Source organism: Eriocheir sinensis, unplaced genomic scaffold, assembly GCF_024679095.1.
Source record: "Eriocheir sinensis breed Jianghai 21 unplaced genomic scaffold, ASM2467909v1 Scaffold440, whole genome shotgun sequence".
NCBI lineage: Eukaryota > Metazoa > Arthropoda > Malacostraca > Decapoda > Varunidae > Eriocheir > Eriocheir sinensis.
In genome coordinates, this window is record NW_026111766.1 from 210465 (window position 1) to 231609 (window position 21145).

Genomic DNA, 21145 nt, shown 5'->3' on the forward strand with positions numbered 1-21145 from the left:
ACATTTGTGTTGAGCCAAGAGAAGGTAAAGATTTTGTTAGCCCGTCAAATGCGATTGGCACGGGTTTGATTTCACTGTTAGCCTAGTCTCATATATATAGTTTCATGTCTTTCTCTGTCTCTGTGGTGGATAGTGGAGTGTTTCCCATGTGGTATTGATGTGCTGGATATCCTCTCCCAAGGTGCAGGACTACATTTTCTTCATTGAATTGTAGCAGCCACTTTTTGTTCCACTCCTGTAGCTTGATGAGGTCTTCTGCTAGGAAATGCACAGTCAAGGGGTCAAATATACTTTTCCCATTTCATTTCAACAGAGTAAATTTTAATGTAAGTGGAGTTTTTCCATGTCGAGAATAGGCTAACAGCTCCTCATTTTCATTTTCCATTTCCATCTTGCAGCACTCACGGTCAACGGCACTGCCCATACACTCAGTCCACCCTGGCGGGGACCTCACCAATGACCTCCATGAAAACAGGGTCCCAGACAAGCCAGTTGGTCTGAAGGGTGAGTGTTTCCCTCAGTGTTGTGATTTACATCCTCTGTCCCCTTCAAATTGTCCCGCCTACCTCCTACCTCCTTATCCATCACTTACATTCTTAATTCCCAGCAAACAGTATAAACCTAATATATGTGTTGTGCATAGAATTTAGGATAACTTACAGGTACAATACATTCGTATAATTTTGTTTTCGTGGTACAAAATATTCATGTTTGGAAGCCATGATAAAACCTACATAGTGATCATGATGGTGGAGTCACTGTGTTATCTGCAGTGTCTTGTGGTCCATTACAGCCGTGGCGCTGACTGACCACATCAGGGTGTGCTGGCAGCCCCCCGCACAGCACAATGTGATGCTGTGCGGCTACACCATTGCCTGGGACCGAGGCGTGGCGGACATCTACTCCAAGATCGTGGACAGCAAGCAGCGCGGTTACTTCATTGATAACCTGGGTGTGTAAGATGATCATTTGTGACTAATTCTCCATTTTCTGGCCTAGTAGTATGCAGACCTGCAGTGTGATTCTCCACAAGACAGGGATTTTGAATTAGCCACTTCTACATTTGTGTTGAGCCAAGAGAAGGTAAAGATTTTGTTAGCCCGTCAAATGCGATTGGCACGGATTTGCCTTCACTGTTAGTCTGGTAACCTTTCTCTGCCTCTCTGGTGGATAGTGGAGTGTTTCCCTTGCGGTATTGGTGTGCTACATATCCCCTCCCAAGGTGCAGGACTTTACATTTTTCTTCACTGAATTTTAGTAGAAACATTTTGATCCATTTCTATAGCTTGGTGAGGTCTTCTGTGTCACAGTCAGTGGGTTAAATGATATCATAGTTTCACCCCCCCCAAAAAAAATGATGATGGAGTCCATAACAAGTTTTCATTTAAGCAAAGTAAAGTGAAGGTAGAGATCTTGTTAAGTAGATCATAGTTAAACATTTATTGAGTCTGTTAACATTTCACACACACACACACACACACACACACACACACACACACACACACACACACACAGAAAAGTATTTACACAACATCATAAAAGTTAGCTCTCCATATTGTGAAGACCCTGGACCATGAGAGCAATTATTGAGGGAAAGGAGGTGGTATTCTAAGTTGCCATTTTCAGACTCATCATCGTTCAGGCTCATTCCTCTGTCTGCCCTGAGCTCTCAGATATTTCCTGGGTGGTCATAATGTTAGTCAGGTTATTCATTGGTTATCCGTGGCCTGTTATCTGTCTTTCTACCTGTTGTTCTACCTGTTGTCTGTTAGTCTATCTTATTTGTTATCTGTTCTGCCCAGTTTAACCCCTTGACTGCGGATTTCCTAGCAGCAGACCTCGCCAAGCTACAGGAATGGAACAAAAAGCTACAATTCAATGAAGAAAAGTGTAGTCCTGCACCTTGGGAGGGGATATCCAGCACACCAATACCACATGGGAAACACTCCACTATCCACCACAGACAGAGAGAGAAAGACCTGGGACTATGTTACCAGGCTACCAGTGAAGGGATATCCAGCACACCAATACCACATGGGAAACACTCCACTATCCACCACAGACAGCAAGAGAAAGACCTGGGACTATGTTACCAGGCTACCAGTGAAGGCAAAATCCGTGCCAATCGCAGCGGACGGGTTAAGGGTCGTGAAAAAATTGTTGTATTGTTACGATTAGGTCCATAACAAGTTCTCCGTCTCCTCAGAACCCAACATGGAGTTTGTGATAAGCCTGTGAGCCTTCAACAACGTGGGTGACGGGCAACCGGTGTACCAGCAAGTCCACACCCAGCCAGAGGAGGAGGAGGTGGTGGCACCCACGCTGGACCCGGCGGTGGGGGTGAAGGCCGTGGTGCTGACGCCCTTCACTGTGGTGCTGCAGTGGGCGGACACCATGCTGAGCCAGAACCAGGTGATTTATTTATTTATTTATTTTTTTTCAAGGGAGGCAACTCAAGGTAAACAAATTAAACAACAATTAAAAGGCCACTAGATGCCGTTCCAAACACAAGCATGAAGAATGGGAGGTCAAAAGAGGTCAGTTTTGGGTAGTGTTGCTGGGCTGCTTCAGGGAGGGCAGTCATCAGCTGGAAAATATATGTTTTATCTCATGTTCTTTGTGCACTGTGTCACGAATTGCCACTTGCATCAACACAGCTGTGGAAAAGTTAGTCATTTGTCAAGGAACTTATTCACCACTTACACATTCTTGTTTCCCTGCACACACTCCCTTATTCACCTCATATCCACCTCTCCACATCCTTATTCGTAACTTGCATCCTTCTCCCTCCTACAAACAGCCCCTCATTCACCTCATATCTTCCTCTCTATATCCTTATCCATTACTTACTCACACTCTCGTCCCAGCAAACTCCCTTATTCACCTCACGTCCACCTCACGCATCCTTATTCATAACTCATGCATCCTCTTTTTCCTGCAAACAGTCCCTTATACACCTCATATCCTCCCTCATACGTCCTTATCCTTCACTTACACATCCTCTTTTTCCTGCAAGCACTCCCTCACACCCTTCCTGTCCTCCTGTCATTCATGTCTCATTTCACAAGCCAGTCCTTCATCCAGTGACCTTTCTTATGTTTTCCCTCCGTCCTTGTACCTGACTCCCTGTTAATACTGACCTTTGACTCCTGCAGTACAACAGCTGCACCACCTTCTCGTCCTCATCCTCCAGCCGCTACGTCAACGCCACGGATGTGACCTGCCTCATTGACAGCCTCAAGCCATCAACAGTGTGTGAGTTTGCTGTGAAGACCATCAGGGTGAGACCACAGTGCTGGAAGCCTTCGTTCTTCTTTCAGTAAATATTCACTCAGTCCTGCAACACTTCTCAAGGAAATCCTGCACAGCTGAATCCTTGCTGTGATGAGGCACAGAGAAATTATGACTCATAGGGTGAGCTATTATTAGTGTTTGAGATATTGATTTTTTCATTGACCTTTTGCAAATACTTAAAAATGAACCTTACATAATGGTATTAGAAACAGCACAGCAGGGTTGGCAATGATTTAATCAAATTGATTTAATCAGATGATTAAATCATTGATTTTATTTGTATTTTTTCTGAGTAAAAGTATTCCATAGGTTAAATGATGTGCTCCAAATATGATAAAGTAAAACAACCTATTCAAGTGCAATGATTCATTTATTCTCTTCAAAGTATAAAAAAAAAGATTCCTACATTATTATATCCTCCTGCGCTAATGTTGCCAACTTGACATGTTTTTTACTAGGTAAAAAATCAGCCTCCTCTAGTCTTTACTAACTTGGCCGGCAATGTATCATAATAGCAACCAAAGTTTGCAACCAAACCGTAACAGAATAAAAGTAGATATTCTTCTGTATGGTAATAATATAATATTCTGTCATGAAAATGACAACTTCAGGCAACTCTATCTGTCCTAAACCTGCTCCTGTACCAACTACAAACAAGTACTGAACAAGTATGTATCTGGATCCTTGACTGTGCTCAGACTTACAGGCCTAAACTTAAACTTAAAGTAACCTATGGAAACTTTTGAATCACTCACCAGGACATATATATATATATATATATATATATATATATATATATATATATATATATATATATATATATATATATATATATATATATATATATATATATATATATATATAAATGCATGATAGGGGAACTTTGAAGTTTTGGTGTGCCAAAATCACACTTTTTCCCACACACTTGTCCCCATCAGGTTTGGTGTGAGTCCCCCTATAGCCTGGTAGCCTCCAACACCCTGCTGGTGGCCCAGCCGTCCTGGCCCTCCCTGGCCAGCCATCCACCACCACCTTCACCCGGCAGCCGCTGCAGCGGAACAATGGGAGGATCACAGGTGAGCTGATGGGTTACCAGGATGGCATCTTCAAATTATAAAAATAAAAAAGAGTCAGTGTGCCAAACCACAGTGATGTACTAGACTACATAGTTAAGGGAACACACCTTCACTGACATGGAAAAGACCTGGATATATAGTAAATAAACAGTGACTTAGTCATGGTGGTGGGCCAGGCAGGAAGCAAGAACCATACATCTTGTCAGCCACTATAAATACAATTTGCCTGAGCCACTACCGGGCTGGGGTCATCCAAGAGGCCCCTCCAAAGAGCCTACTGGAGCTATGGGCAGCACTTAACCCAGTAGCTGCAGAGAGAGAGAAAATCATCACTCAGGCAAACCATTTTATAATATATATCAATGCATTTGTGATCAGTTTATGCATCATCTATTTTGGGGGCTTATATCATAGCAAAAATTAGGCCCGTCGCTGCTACACGGTAAAGCCACAAATTTTGCCTGTCACTGGTACACGGTTAAAAAAAGATTATTGAGAGAGTAATTTTGTTTGTTCCAGGCTACGTGATATTCCTCACCACGGACCAAACTGTCAGTGACTGGGTGACGGGGGAAGTGACGGGGGACTGGCTCACCCTCACCGTCCATGGACTGACGCTTCAAGGAAGTATTTGCACAAGATGCACTCTCACAATGTCAAAGGTTTTGGTCCATTCTCCCCCGTGGAAAGCTTCACGACTCTTTCAGGTAAGGAAGTGTTAGTTTTAGGGAGCCGTCATTGCTGTGGTGCATCAGTCACTGTTCTCCCAGTTATGCACATGTTGTGTCCCACCACACTGTCCCTCATCATGGAGCACTCCCTCCCTGAGGCTGACCTGAGGCCCATTACCTGCATGCTGTGTGTTGTGGTGCATCAGTCACTGTTCTCCCAGTTATGCACATGTTGTGTCCCACCACACTGTCCCTCATCATGGAGCACTCCCTCCCTGAGGCTGACTTGAGGCTCATTACCTGCATGCTGTGTGTTGTGGTGCATCAGTCACTGTTCTCTCAGTTATGCACATGTTGTGTCCCACCATACTCTGTCCCTCATATGACATGGAGCACTCCCTCCCTGAGGCTGACCTGAGGCCCATTACCTGCATGCTCTGTGAATGCCACCTCTGGCTCTGTGGACATGTGGGTAAACCCTGCTTACCAGGTTGTTTATGTAAGAGACAATCCTTAGTAAAGAGTGTGCCCAGAAAGTTGGGTTAGAGCAGATTGATGGATCCTGCTGGGAGGTACATGGTATGGGGAAGGTGCCTGCATGGGGACCTGCACAGAGGAACCCCCAAGAATGGTGTCATAGTTTGGGTGAGGTAGGCTGGCAGAGGCCCCCATTGATTGACTGATTGATTAAGCCAATGTTAAAAATATTATACATCTGCTCCTGTGTTCCAGCTGTTGACAAGAGCATCGGTGAGCCCCCTGGCTGGTGTGTTGAGCGAGAGGCCTGATTGTGCTGGTGATCGCTGGCGTGGCAGGAGCCATGACCAGCTGGGGGCCTTCTTGGCCACCACACTGTACTGCCGCGGGTCAAGGCGGAGCCCAGGCCAAGCATTGTGTAAGGTGGCAGGACAGTTTCTTGTTGGTGTGTTTCATCCCATGACTCATTTCAGCAATCCTTTACACTGACTGCAGGAACTTTTTATTCACTTTGTAATATGGAGAACAAGGCTGCAGGGCATAGTCCACAAAGACTTAAGTTTGCCAAGATTAGAGAAAGAAAAAGAAAGGTAAACTTGTTCATAGGAAATGTTCAAGATGGACTTTCATTTTGTGCTATACATAGTTGCAGGGTAACAAGTGACCTCTGTTTGTGATATCTGTGTCTCTTGGTGGAGCAGCTAACACGTGTTTCTAACTTGTGATTGCTTGCAGTGTGCTGGCTGGGAGCTATTTCTTTTAATGAATTCAAATATGCTTTGTTGAACTCAAACTTCATGCCCTTAACATCCATCCTGTTTTGAAGATTTCATGTGCCCTTCCATCTCCCTCTGGACAGCCCTGTGAGGTACAGCAGCAGCACTCAGTAGTATTTAGCAGCTAGTAAGATGCATCACTTCCTTGCAGTGTTGGCGGCAGCTGCAGTGAGAGCAACAAGCCTGGCGTCCAGCCTCCAGACCTGTGGATCCATCACGGCTACTTGGAGCTGAAGAACTTTGACAAGGGTGAGCGCAGCAACTCCCCCAACCACGCCTCCTTCATCCAGCACACAGGTGGGTGTCTTTGTCAGTCACTGAACAGTGTGCAGCTCATGGAAGTCCTGTCATTTGTGTGGTATTTTTTGTAATATTTGGTTGCTGGTGTTTTGTTGCCAGTCACTGCTGCGTTGTAGTGTGCCAGTGACGCCACACACAGCCTTACACAACCCACGGACACTCCAGCATGAGAGTCATCACACATTACAGAGTTTCCATCTATCTATCCAGACACTCCCTCCTTGCCTGCTCAAAGTTTCTCAAAGATCTTTCCCCCCTCTCCCTAACGTACTCTTGCACCCTATCCCTCCATTTCACTGGAGGTCGTCCTCTAGCATTCCCTCCCTCTATCTCACTCACATACACCCTTCTGGTCATCTTACTCTCCTTCAGTCGCTCCATGTGGCCAAACCACTTTAAAGTCTGTCGCTTCACTTCTTCCACCACTCCACGCCTCTTCCCTTCACCCCTGTGACACATTCCAAAACTCTCGTACACACTTTCATTACTCATTCCATCCATTCTACTCACACCACAAGCACTCCTCAAATGACTCATTTCCAATGCCTGCACTCTAGACCTCTGACTTTCATTCCAGGCCTCGTTTCACTTGCATATGTGAGGGTTGGTACTATTATTGTATTTCTCAAATCCCTCTTTACCTCCATGCTCACACTTCTGCCATTCATGATTTGTCTCAAAGACCCTACCACCCTTCTTCCTTGCAATGCCCTTTCTCTTGTCACTCTCTCTGCACCACCATGCTTACACATAACTGATCCAAGAGCTGCGGGTCACTCTTCTCAAATGCTCTGAAACCCAGTTCCAGGTTGACCCTGGGCTCATAGAGTCTATACTGTTCTGCACTGTCTCAGTGACATGGTGGTGTCCAAATGAAAACCCTGTAGTATATTTCTCAAATATCCAGGTTTACCAAGTCACGTTGCTTGATAAGTCAAGACACATATTTTGTAGATTATTCGTGCCTTGATGGGCAGCCAATGCAAGTCTGTGAGTGCAGGTGTTATTCTCTCACGGGGGGCAGACCCTTTGTTAGCCTTGCCTTGATGGGCAGCCAATGCAAGTCTGTGAGTGCAGGTGTTATTCTCTCATGGGGGGCAGACCCTTTGTTAGCCTTGCCTTGATGGGCAGCCAATGCAAGTCTGTGAGTGCAGGTGTTATTCTCTCACGGGGGGCAGACCCTTTGTTAGCCTTGCCTTGATGGGCAGCCAATGCAAGTCTGTGAGTGCAGGTGTTATTCTCTCACGGGGGGGCAGACCCTTTGTTAGCCTTGCCTTGATGGGCAGCCAATGCAAGTCTGTGAGTGCAGGTGTTATTCTCTCACGGGGGGCAGACCCTTTGCTAGCCGTGCCTTGATGGGCAGCCAATGCAAGTCTGTGAGTGCAGGTGTTATTCTCTCACGGGGGGGCAGACCCTTTGTTAGCCTTGCCTTGATGGGCAGCCAATGCAAGTCTATGAGTGCAGGTGTTATTCTCTCACGGGGGGGCAGACCCTTTGTTAGCCTTGCCTTGATGGGCAGCCAATGCAAGTCTATGAGTGCAGGTGTTATTCTCTCACAGGGGGGCAGACCCTTTGTTAGCCTTGCCTTGATGGGCAGCCAATGCAAGTCTGTGAGTGCAGGTGTTATTCTCTCATGGGGGGCAGACCCTTTGTTAGCCTTGCAGCTCTGTTCATGACAAGTTGTAGTTTCTTCAGCAGATATTTAGGAAGGCCATAATAAAGTGAGTTACAATAATCCAGCTTTTTATTTACATGATTATATATATATATATATATATATATATATATATATATATATATTTATATATATATATATATATATATATATATATATATATATATATATATATATATATATATATATATATATATATAAGCATCTTCATGGTCTTATCATCCAGGTATTTCTTGACAAATGCAATATTTCTCAGATGGTAGCCTGCCATTCTCACCACCTGATTGATCTGTTCTTTGAATGATAGAGTGCAGTCAAGTATAACACCTAAATCTTTGACTGACTTTTTTACAGTCATAGTGTCATCTTTTATCCGAAGAGTGGAAACATCTAGCCTCCTGACATCCTTGTTCTTCCCCACAATCAAGCATTCAGTTTTCCTCATTCAGCTTCAGTTGCTTAGAATTCATCCATTTCCCGACATCATCCATAATTCTGCTCAGCTTATCTTCAGTGTTTTCCACATCACTCAGCGACAAATAGAACTGTGTATCATCAGCATACAGTTTAAAGTCAACTTCATGCCTTCTTAGTAAAATGTGAAAGACCAATAGTATAAACACAGAATAAAATTGGACCCAGTACACTTCCCTGGGGGACTCCTCTTTGCAAAAGTTTATGAGTGGAGAACGATTTACCTATTTGCACACAGTAAGTTCTGTTCTCAAGGTGACTCCTCAGATAATCCAGCGCGCCACCCTCAAATCCAATATTCTTGCAATCCCGAAGCAATAGACTGTGCTCCACCATGTCAAACGCAGCACTCAAGTCTAACAAAATCAGAACACCACACTTCCCTTCATCCATAAGCACAAGCAAGTTGTTTACCACCAAACAGAGAGTAGTTTCTGTTGAGTAAAGCCTCTTGTAGGCAGATTCATTATCCAGTAAAGCCTGCACCAATAGCAGATGCTCCATTAGCTGATTTAAGATCACATTTTCAAGTGTCTTAGATAGAAACGTCAAGTTGGATACTGGTCTAAAGGAACTTAAACACTCTGGTTCCAGTTTACCTTTAACGATAGGTTTCACGATCGCCGCTTTCTCACTCTCAGGGAAAGTCTTGTTTTCGATACTAGTGTTAACCATCACAGTCATAATATTTAAGAAATCACTAAAGTTTCCACTCTTAATGATGTCACTTATCGGCAAGGGATCGTCATCACAGTATGTCAGTTTCACCTGTGTATGATAGTTTTCACCACAGCCACATCCACTTGTTGAAAGCTTGTTAACTTAATTTCAGGGACTGGAGTTTCCAAAGCGGGTCCACGGTAACCGTCGGCTTTGAAGTTCCGGATAGCTTCCTCACTTTTCTTATTAAAAAGTCAACAAACATGTTAGCCTAGCTAACTAATTTCCTAACCTAACCTAAACTAGCTAAACTAACCTAATCTAACCAAACTAACTTAACCTAATCTTTATATATCACTGTCAACATTATAAATACTTTTTGGAGCGTATATATGGGGTTAAAATTAATCTAAATAAGAAGCTATTTCTGATGAGAAGGGTAAGGCCTCTCACACTTGCGGGCGAGACCCGTGTCCGCGCTTATAATGCGTACGCGAGGCTTCCCGCGTATCCATTCAGACGGCACCGGTGAAAACTGGCCGCCACCCGCATGGAGGTGGAAGGAGGCAGGAGAAAGACAGGAAAATGTAATGAAAGCCAGGGAAGGCACGGCCATCTGGAGGAAAGGAAATACAAAAATACAGCTGGCGGAGGAAGGGAGATAAAGGAATAAAATTGATAAAATGAAAGACCAAAAATTAAGATAGCTGGCAGAGTAAAAAGAGAAAATGGGAAAATGGAGAGAAGGGAGAGGGAAGATGAGGAAGTAAACACGAGGGAGAAGAGCATCAAAATTCTTCCTACAAATAAAGTTAAAAATAAAAAGTGAAACAGGAAAATGAACGCCGACTACCAAACTTTCCAACTTGTTATCAAGGCATAACACACAGGTCAGGTTAGATTAGTTAATATTTACAGTGTTTTAGGTTGTTAGGTAAGGGCAGGTTATTTATTTATGTATTTTTGTTTGGTCCATTGTGCTGGTGGGCTTTCATGATGGGGCCTGTTGGCTGGCTCCAGCCTGTTAGTGGTGCTGGCAAATGTTTTATAGTGGTGCCATCTTGCCTGGCCCATACTGTCCCCCCAGAGGAGCTCCACTTGATCCTCTTGGGAGAGTGTCGCCATAGTCTGGGTTGACAGGCGGGCACCAGGACAGCATGCGGGTAGTCTTGGGCAATGTCAACTTGTAGGGGGGGAGGGAACGTGATCCCAGGTCATCCAGCACACTGTGCCCACACGCTGTCCACCCAGCCACCGCCTCCCAGACTGAATTTGGTACAGCCATGCCTTGGTGTACGATCTTAATTCCTTCCGGAATTTGACTCTCAAATCAAAACAAACGCAGACTGTTCTGCTGAAAACCCAAAGATCACACCCTAGAGCACAAACGTGAGCAGGCCTGAGCATGCAGGTGCCGCCTCTGTGAGCGTACAATGTGGACTGAGACCCCGCTCCCATTGTTTTCCGCTCTGTTCCTGTGGTGAACAAAGAGAGCGTGTCCTCCACTCGTACAAACAGGATGCTCCTAAACCAGGTCACCACTCCTAAAGCAAGCCATTGTTTGTGATCTTTTTTTGCTAGTAAATCAAAACACTTATGTGTAGGGCACTTGAAAACCAAGGTGTTACTGTACTTACAGACAAACCTTGGGTATTGAACAGTCTTTTTGAACAAATTGGATCACAAACATAATGAACAATGCACCAGTTTTCTCTCTCGGCCTGGGTTCAGGAACAAGCTAAATGGTAACAGCCTCAGGAATCTGTGAACGCCCACATTTGTGCTTTTTATCTTTTGGTTCTGTCAGTAAGCCGCCGTGACTTCTCTCCCTTTATTTTTACTCCTACTTCCTATCCCTTACTTCTCTCCTCTTTCCTCCCTTGCTGCACATTACTTTATACTCTAGCTCATCCCTATACAGTCCAAACCCCTTATGCAAGAGTTAACCAGCATCTTCATTCTTTCATCCTTGTGTTGTCCAAACCCCTTATGCAAGAGTTAACCAGGATCTTCATTCTTTCATCCTTGTGATGGTGAATTCCTGAACATCTTTCCTTGGCCTCTTTCACAAGGAGAGTACCAGGACACCTCTCCTCCCGAGATTGATATTTCTTTTGGCCTCTCTTTTGTTGGAGCAGCGTCTAGCTTGCTTGTTGTTGTTTTTGTCCCTTGCTGTAAAAAAGATAAAAGCAGTTTGCCAGTGGCAGTGTTTTTGAGGCTATGAAAAGCCAGGCATTGGCATGACGATTTGGCCAAGAAAATCCCAGGCACTGGTAGAGAAGCCTTCATTTGGGGTCAGGCTTGTATCACATTGTGTGTCATGGGAAAGTTGGCTTCACTTTACAAACAGTTCACTTTAAGAACAACATTTAGGAACCAATTGGGTAAAGGTTCCACTGTAGTATTTCTTTTCTGCCCACTTCACACTTTGTGGTGTTTTCTTCTTAAGTTCATATGAGTGTTTGTTTTGAGGCCTCATTGAGTTGTGCCAATGAACAATAACCATAGCACTACACGGCTTCCTGTACATCAGGTGACTGGGGGAGAGAGAGAGAGAGAGAGAGAGAGAGAGAAGAGGAGAGGAGAGGAGAGGAGGAGGAAAAGAGAGCAGCATGGAAGAGAGGAACCATTAAGAGAATAAAAATAAAAATAAAATAATGACGGAAAAATGGAAGAAAAAGTAATAGGAAGAAAGAAAAGGAATGAAAGAGAGAGAGAGAGAGAGAGAGAGAGAGAGAGAGAGAGAGAGAGAGAGAGAGAGAGAGAGAGAGAGAGACCAACTTTCTATAAAACAAAGTGAGGTCATTCCTTGTTGATTTATACCATAGGGTGCTGGCCATCATGTGTTGGAAGATATCCTGAATTTAACCTAACATAATTTAACAAAACCCAGTCACTATATGTCTTCACTCAGAAAACTCATCTATGCTTCCTTACTAATGAGACTTTCTATACAACAAAGTGTGGTTATTCCTGGTGGCAGTTTAACCCTTCTCCTCTACCATGAACCTAAAATACCACTTTTAAATACCCGACTGATCTCCTTCTTTGGCCTTCTCTCCTTCTGAAGTGTATCTCCCCTGTGGCCACTCATGCCTTTGCTGGAGCAGTGCTGGGCCTGGCTCCTGTTTTGCTGCCCTTGTGTGCCTTCATTGCTGTAAAAAACTAAACTGTACCTCTTTTTATCCTTGAGACATGTTCCCTTTTCAGCTTCTCACTGTGTCCTCTCAGTCTCCTCCTCCACTCTGTCACAACCAGCTCCATTCTATGTATACACTGTCCAGTCCACCAGTTAATTATACAAAGCTATTACATCTGTTCATCTTCTATGTGTGTGTGTGTGTGTGTGTGTGTGTGTGTGTGTGTGTGTGTTGTACTTTTTTAGGTTCTCAGATTAAATAAGAAGTATGAGTGTGGCAATCTGTTTATGAAGGTGATTTTTTTTTTTTAAGCAAGGGCAAGTTCTGTACAAACCCAGAGCACCAAAACACTCTCAGTAAGGGTCCAGGGACTATCTGGAGCACTCTTGGTAAGCACAGCATTGTCCTGGACAGCAGCAGCCGGCCACTCCTCCTGCAGGGAAAGGTGTGGCCTGTGGGTTATAGTCACCACTGGAGTACCTGTGTGCTGGGGGAGTACTCCAAGATGGCACGTCACTTTCTTCACAGCCAACACTGACAGCCTGTCTCTTTCCTCCACTCTTATATCATGCTTTCACCAGTGGTCTCCACAACTTTAAATATACAGGCTTAAACTCTAATGGCTCTGTGTTTCCGGCAGCTGAAGATCAACAACAAGGAGATGACGGCGCTAGACCAGATGCTTGGGGCACTCCTGGAGGCTCTGCAGGACAAGGCCAAGGAAACAAAGAGTGGCCAGGCTGTGGGACCGAGGCACAGAGAGCCAAGACGGCCGAGGGTTTATCAAGACTGACACCAACGTGATGGTCAAAGTGTTAGAGGTAAGAGTCTTACATGATGAAACATTGTGGAAGCCTTGCCAGAGTATACGGTCCCACAACATGTCCTGTAGCTTCTGAATGAGTGCCTTCAAGCTCTGGTGCTGGTGTTGCTGCTTCCCTTCCTTTGTTATGAGTGTTTCCATACTTACTGCTCAAGATCTCCAACTCCCTAATTCAAGAGTTGCATCGTAGCTCATTCTTTCATTTCTTGACTGGTGAATAATTATCTAACTTCTATATTTCCAAGCTCATCCCTGTGGCCTCCAACTCTTTAATTCAAGAGTTGTAGTGTATCTAATTTTTTCATTTCTTGACTGGTGAATGATTATGTAACTTCTGCTGTATTTCCAAGTTCATCCTGGTGGCCTCCAACTCTCTAATTCAAGAGTTGTATTGCATCTCATTCTTCTATTTCTTGAACAATTTAATTTCTGGTATTCTAGCACTTAAGTACTGCTACTAAAAGACCTCATGAACTATTAAATTTGATAGCCTCTTGACATCTCCTAGTCTGAAAACTCACAGTCCTTTCTTCCTTCCCATGACCTAAACTTCTTCAGAATGGGAGTGCCAAAAGTCTTCCAGTCTCCCCTGTGGTACATTCCCTCCTCCCAGTCTTCATCACAGTCCTTTCTTCCTTCCCATGACCTAAACTTCTTCAGAATGGGAGTGCCAAAAGTCTTCCAGTCTCCCCTGTGGTACATTCCCTCCTCCCAGTCTTCATCACAGTCCTTTCTTCCTTCCCATGACCTAAACTTCTTCAGAATGGGAGTGCCAAAAGTCTTCCAGTCTCCCCTGTGGTACATTCCCTCCTCCCAGTCTTCATCACAGTCCTTTCTTCCTTCCCATGACCTAAACTTCTTCAGAATGGGAGTGCCAAAAGTCTTCCAGTCTCCCCTGTGGTACATTCCCTCCTCCCAGTCTTCATCACCGTCACCTTCTGTATAATGTCATGTGCTCGAGAAGGCATCAGTTTTCTTCCTTTTCTTCTTCTTCTTCTTCTTCCTTCCTCTTACTTCTTCCTTCTTCTATCTGTTGTCACTTTCCAGGAACACCTTTAGCCAGGGTCTCGTTTCCGGGGACAAGCACGGAAGTTTTTTTGTTTGTTTTTTTTGTTCTTTTTTTTTCATTTATTTCTTTTATTATATTTTTTTCTGATTTTTTCTTCATGTTTTCTCCTTCCTTGTTTTGTTTTTCTGCTTTTTTCTTTTTCTTTCTTCATGTTTTCTTCATTTTTCTTTCTATTTTACTTTTCCTTTCTACTTTTTCTTCTTGCTATTATTCGTGGTCTTTTTTTTTTTTTTTTTTTTTCTTTTTCTTCTTCCTTCCTCCTTTTCTCCTTTTTCCAGGAACAACTTTGGCTACACTTGGAAAAGACAGTCGCTCCCTACACTTGAACATCCCTAACGCTAAGTAACCCCTCAAGCCTCTCTCCCTCCCAGCCAGCAACCAGATGGCGCCAGTGGTCTCATTACTGCTGCAAAAGACTATACTTACACATCCACAATGACTAAGTAGCCCCTGAAATCATTATTTTTTTCTAGTGCTTAAGTAGCCCTGAAATCCCTCCTTGCCACCCCAGCACCCAGCTTAGGGAGAGGGTGCAGGCACCTTGCCAAATGCCTCGCTAGGCTTCTGGGAGATGCTGCCGTTGCTGCCACACACTCTAGGGTAGGTCCAAGGTATTTGCAGGGTTGTAGAGCTTGCTGGAGGCTCTCATTATGTCTCTATCTGGTTCTCTGTGTGCTCTGGGTTCATAGTTCTTGGGTTGGCATTTTTGTTAGTGTTAAAAGGTTCTTATTTCATCTCTCCATCTTCTCCTGACTTCTTTAACTTCTGGTAGTATAGTAGTATAGTAACTTCGGATAGTATTTATGTTTAAGGTTCTAATCTCATCTCTCCACCTGGTTCTCTGTCTGCTCTGGGTTCTGTAGTTCTGGGGTTGGCATTTTTGTTAGTTTAAAGGTTCCAACTCTCCATCATGTTCTCTGTTTATCCTTATTTCCTTAACTCCCGGGCTGATAGTATTGCTTTTTGAGGATTTAATTTCATCTCCAGCTGGTTCTCCATCTGTTCTGGGTTCTATAGTTCCTGGTTGTCATTCTGTTAGTTAAAAGGTTCCAACTCTCCATCTTGTTCTCTGTTTTTCCTCATTTCCTTAACTCCTGGGCTGATAGTATTGCTTCTTGAGGGTTTAATTTCATCTCTCCAGCTGGTTCTCTGTCTGTTCTGGGTTCTATAGTTCCTGGTTGTCATTCTGTTAGTTTAAAGGTTCCAACTCGCCATCATGTTCTCTGTTTCTCCTTATTTCTTTAACTCCTGGGCTGTTAGTATTGCTTTTTAAGGTTCTAGTTTCATCTCTCCAGCTGGTTCTCTGAGTGGCCTGATGTCTGCACTTCCTGGGCTGGTATTCTTTCACTTCTGAAGGCTGTAATTCAGTCTGTTCATCTTGTTCTCCGTTTGCCGTGACTTACGCACCTCCCAGGCTGGCACTGTGATACTGTTAAGTGTTTCATAGTTGTCTGAGCCTTTTGGTGAACCTCAACTGGGTTTGGACTCTCAACCGCTTTCCCAATATCACCTCTTGGCCTCTGCTGCTACCCCTCCCTTCCCTTTCATATCCTTCCCTTCTCCTCCCATTCCCTTTGTGTTACCCTTCTCTTCCATTTTTTTCCTTCCCTTCCCATCCTTTCACTTCCCTTCCATATCCTTCCCTTCTCTTCCCATTCCCATTGAGCTACCCTTCCCTTCCATTTCCTTTCCTTCCCTTCCCATCCTTTCCTTCCCTTCCCATCCTTTCACTTCCCTTCCCTTTCTGCCCCTTACCTTTCCCTTCTCTTCCCATCCCTTTCCTTTCTCATCCCTTCTCTTCCCTTCCCTTCCCATCTCTTCCCATCCCATCCCTTTCCCTTCTCTTCCCATCCCATCATTTTCCTTTGATTTCCTTCCCTTTCCATCCCTTTCCCTTCTCTTCCCATCCCATCCTTTTCCCTTCTCTTCCCATCCCATCCTTTTCCCTTCTCTTCCCATCCCATCCTTTCCCTTTGATTTCCTTTCCTTTCCTATCCCATCTCTTCCCATCCCATCCTTTCCCTTTGATTTCCTTTATTTTCCTATCCCTTCTCTTCCCATCCCATCCTTTCCCTTTGATTTCCTTTCCTTTCCTATCCCTTCTCTTCCCATCCCTTTCTCTTCTCTTCCCATCCCATCCTTTCCCTTTGATTTCCTTTATTTTCCTATCCCTTCTCTTCCCATCCCATCCTTTCCCTTTGATTTCCTTTCCTTTCCCATCCCTTCTCTTCCCATCCCTTTCTCTTCTCTTCCCATCCCATCCTTTCCCTTTGATTTCCTTTCCTTTCCTATCCCTTCTCTTCCCATCCCTTTCTCTTCTCTTCCCATCCCATCCTTTCCCTTTGATTTCCTTTATTTTCCTATCCCTTCTCTTCCCATCCCATCCTTTCCTTTCCCATCCCTTCTCTTCCCATCCCTTTCCCTTCTCTTCCCATCCCATCCTTTCCCTTTGATTTCCTTTCCTTTCCTATCCCATCTCTTCCCATCCCATCCTTTCCCTTTGATTTCCTTTATTTTCCTATCCCTTCTCTTCCCATCCCATCCTTTCCCTTTGATTTCCTTTCTTTTCCTATCCCATCTCTTCCTATCCCTTTCCCTTCTCTTCCCATCCCATCCTTTCCATTTGATTTCCTTTCTTTTCCTATCCCATCTCTTCCCATCCCTTTCTCTTCTCTTCCCATCCCATCCTTTCCATTTGATTTCCTTTCTTTTCCCATCCCTTCCCTTTCCATCCCTTTCCCTTCTCTTCCCATCCCATCCTTTCCATTTGATTTCCTTTCTTTTCCTATCCCATCCCATCCTTTTCCCATCCCTTCCCTTTCCATCCCTTTCCCTTCTCTTCCCATCCCATCCTTTCCCTTTGATTTCCTTTCTTTTCCTATCCCATCTCTTTCATCCCATCCTTTCCCTTTGATTTCCTTTCTTTTCCTATCCCATCTCTTCCCATCCCTTTCCCTTCTCTTCCCATCCCATCCTTTTCCCTTCTCTTCCCATCCCATCCTTTACCTTCTCTTCCCATCCCATCCTTTTCCCTTCTCTTCCCATCCCATCCTTTACCTTTGATTTCCTTTCCTTTCCTATCCCATCTCTTCCCATCCCTTTCCCTTCTCTTCCCATCCCATCCTTTTCCCATCCCTTCCCTTTCCATCCCTTTCCCTTCTCTTCCCATCCCATCCTTTCCCTTTGATTTCCTTTATTTTCCTATCCCATCTCTTCCCATCCCTTTCCCTTCTTTTCCCATCCCATCCTTTCCCTTTGATTTCCTTTCCTATCCCATCCCTTTCCTTTCTCTTCCCATCCCATGTTTTCCCTTCTCTTCTCTTCCCTTTCCTTACATTCTATTTTCTTTCCCTACCTTTCTCTTCCCATCCCTTCCCCTCCCCTCCCTTCCTTACCCTTAACCATCCCTTACCCTTCCCTCCCCTCCCCTCCCCTCCCCTCCCCTTCCCTTCCTTACCCCAGTACCCACAGTTACCTAACACCTCAGAGCATAATAATATTAACTCCATTTCCACATAATATTTGAATCTCAATACATATTCATGGATAACTTAACACTGACTGGCCTGGATGACTGGACTGTGATAGTAATTAAATTATTTAGGTCTCACAAGCTTGTACAAGTACTAATAGTGATTTAGTCCAGCAGTTACAAGGCTTAGTGGTAGTTAAAACAGTCCTGCCATTTGGTTTTCAAGGGCTGGGAGCTTGTTTGTTGCTTGTGTGTGAGAGAAAGAGTTGTCAATGTATTTCTCACAAGCTTATACAAGTAGTAGTGATTGTAGCCCAGCAATCACAAGGCTTAGTGGTAGTTAAAACAGTCTTGCTATGTGGTTTTCAAGTGCTGAGAATGAGCTTGTTCTTTGCTTAAGAAAGTCTCTCTCTCTCTCTCTCTCTCTCTCTCTCTCTCTCTCTCAACAACGCCGTACGTAACACCCGAACAACAAAAAACGACTCTCAGCCACGTCCTTCCATCCCGCCCGTGTAAATAGACACCATACACCGCAACAGACTCGTAACATTGAACCCTCCAGTACCTCTATTACCAAGCTTCAAGATAACCTAAGAGTCCTTAGTTTCAATGCGCGTAGCCTAAGAAACAAATTTGATGAACTGCGATGTCTTGCTCTAACAGAAAACTTTGACGTAATTGCTATAACCGAAACATTTATCGACACCACTAATATTGATTAAGTTCCGAATACAACATAGATGGCTACAGATTCTTCAACAATGATCGTGTAAACCGTAGAGGGGGTGGTGTCGCCCTTTTTGTCAAAAGCTACTTGCAACCTACACACAAAACACCAAGAAACAGTAACGTTGAACATTTGTGTGTGCGAGTAAACATTGCAAAAGTCAATTTAAATATATCTGTCACTTACAGGCCTCCGGGGCAATCACTTGATGGCGATCTTGAAATGTACAGCGTCTTAAGGCAGTCACTTAATAACAGCGACTCACTGATACTAGGAGACTTTAACCTCCCCCATATCGACTGGGCGACACTGTCGGGTACATAAGGTGAGTCCCATTGAATGATCGAATTTCTAGAGGAACATTATCTAAGCCAAATGGTTTCTGAACCAACTCGACAAAATAACATACTTGACCTTGTTATAGCGACCCAAGATAACCTAGTCAGTAATGTCACGGTAGGAGAACACCTCGGTTCCTGCGATCATAAACTAGTGCGCGTTGACATTAGAGCTCAAACATCGGTGACTGAAAATAAAGTTAAGGTGCCCAATTTCAAAAGAGCCAACTTCGTAGAAATCCGACGAAAACTAATAGATATGCAACTATCAGATGACGGCAATGCAGAGGACGCCTGGCTAAACTTTAAAAATCACTTACTCACTCAGCAGGACACATTTGTCCCCTTGTGCGAGAAGCGAATTAACACTAATAAAAGTCCACCTTGGTTTAATAGCGAAATTAAACACTCAGTCAAGGAGAGAAAATTGTCTTACAGGTTAAAGAAAGAGCAAAGCACGCCCGAAAACATTAGACTTTACAATGATGCAAGGCGACGAGTAAAAAGATTAGTGCATCAGGCAAAGCGTAGATATGAAGAAAATATTGCAGCCAACTGTAAAAATAATACGAAATCCTTCTTCAGTTACATAAACAACAGAAAGGCGATCAGAAGTGGAATTGGACCTTTAACAAACAGCGACGGTGCACTAGTGACTGACAGCCAACACGTTGCAAACCTATTAAATAATTACTTTTCCTCGGTGTTTAATAATAACAGTCCTCCCACCACCACCAACACCAGTACTAATGTAAATCCCGAGCATGCATTGTCTAACTTTGAAATAAAACCCGATGAAGTCCTTAAAGCCCTCAAATCACTTAAAACAAATAAAAGTCCTGGACCTGATAAAGTATATCCAACTCTGCTGAAAGAAACAAAGAGCGAAATACTCTCCTCCCTCACAACCGTATTCAATATGTCCTTGCGACAAGGCATTGTCCCTTCAGATTGGAAAAAGGCTAACGTGACACCGATTTTTAAGAAAGGAGACAAAAAGTACCAGGTAATTACAGGCCCATTAGTCTAACTTCGGTTGTAGGTAAGCTACTTGAGGGCATAATTAGAGACAAAATTGTAAGTTACCTTGAAAGCCACTCATTAATTGGGGACTCACAACATGGCTTCCGAAACAAAAGATCCTGCCTATCAAATCTATTAACCTTTTATAACGACCTCTTCACTGTTTATGACGTAACCAAATCACTGGACGTAGTCTATCTTGATTTCCAGAAAGCGTTTGATAAAGTCCCGCATCATAAATTACTTTACAAATTAAAGCAAATAGGTATTGACGGTCAGGTAAACCAATGGATCGCGAATTGGTTGAGCAACAGACAACAAAGAGTAGTGATTGACGGATTAAACTCAGAGTGGGCGCCGGTCACTAGTGGCGTCCCTCAGGGCTCGGTTCTTGGCCCAGTGCTCTTCATTATTTACATCAACGACGTGGATGTTGGACTCAATAACCGCATTAGTAAATTTGCAGACGACACAAAGATTGGTAACTCGGTTCTCACTGACGAAGACAGGCAAAGCCTCCGAGAGGATTTGCACAAAATTTCAGCTTGGTCGGATAGATGGGAGATGCCCTTTAACGTAGACAAGTGCCAGGTCCTTCAAGTTGGAACGAGGAATAAGAAGTTTGATTACGAAATGCGCGGCGTTAAACTCAAAAGCGTTCAATGCGTCAAGGACTTGGGGGTCAAAATCGCGTCAAACCTCAAATTCTCACAGCAATGCATCGATGCAGCAAATAAAGCGAACAGAATGTTGGGCTTCATTAAAAGAAACTTTTTATTTAAGAATAAAGATGTAATACTCCCGCTCTACAACAGTTTAGTCAGACCCCACTTGGAATATGCGGTACAGTTTTGGTCTCCCCACCATGCAAAGGATATTGCTAAATTAGAAGGTGTTCAGCGTCGGGCAACGAAAATTATCCCTTCCTTGCGCAACAAATCCTACGAAGAAAGGCTTTCTACCCTTAACATGTTCTCTCTTGAGAAACGTCGCCTCCGAGGAAAACTGATCGAATGTTTTAAAATACTTAATGGTTTCACGAATGTAGACAGATCAACATTGTTTATGATCGATGACACTTTGCGCACGAGGAACAATGGCGTAAAACTCAGATGTAGACAAGTAAATTCAGACTGCACCAAATTTTTCT

At 43.9% G+C, this 21145-nt stretch overlaps 1 long non-coding RNA gene across 1 annotated transcript; it reads left to right on the forward strand.

The window, feature by feature from the left end:
* Nucleotides 1-338: 338 nt before the first annotated feature.
* Nucleotides 339-6263, forward strand: LOC126992317 (uncharacterized). The gene is made up of 7 exons (XR_007746471.1): nucleotides 339-504; nucleotides 794-952; nucleotides 2207-2412; nucleotides 3156-3414; nucleotides 4233-4370; nucleotides 4890-5077; nucleotides 5774-6263. It is a non-coding gene; the product is annotated as an uncharacterized LOC126992317 (long non-coding RNA).
* The last annotated feature ends 14882 nt before the right edge of the window (nucleotides 6264-21145 follow it).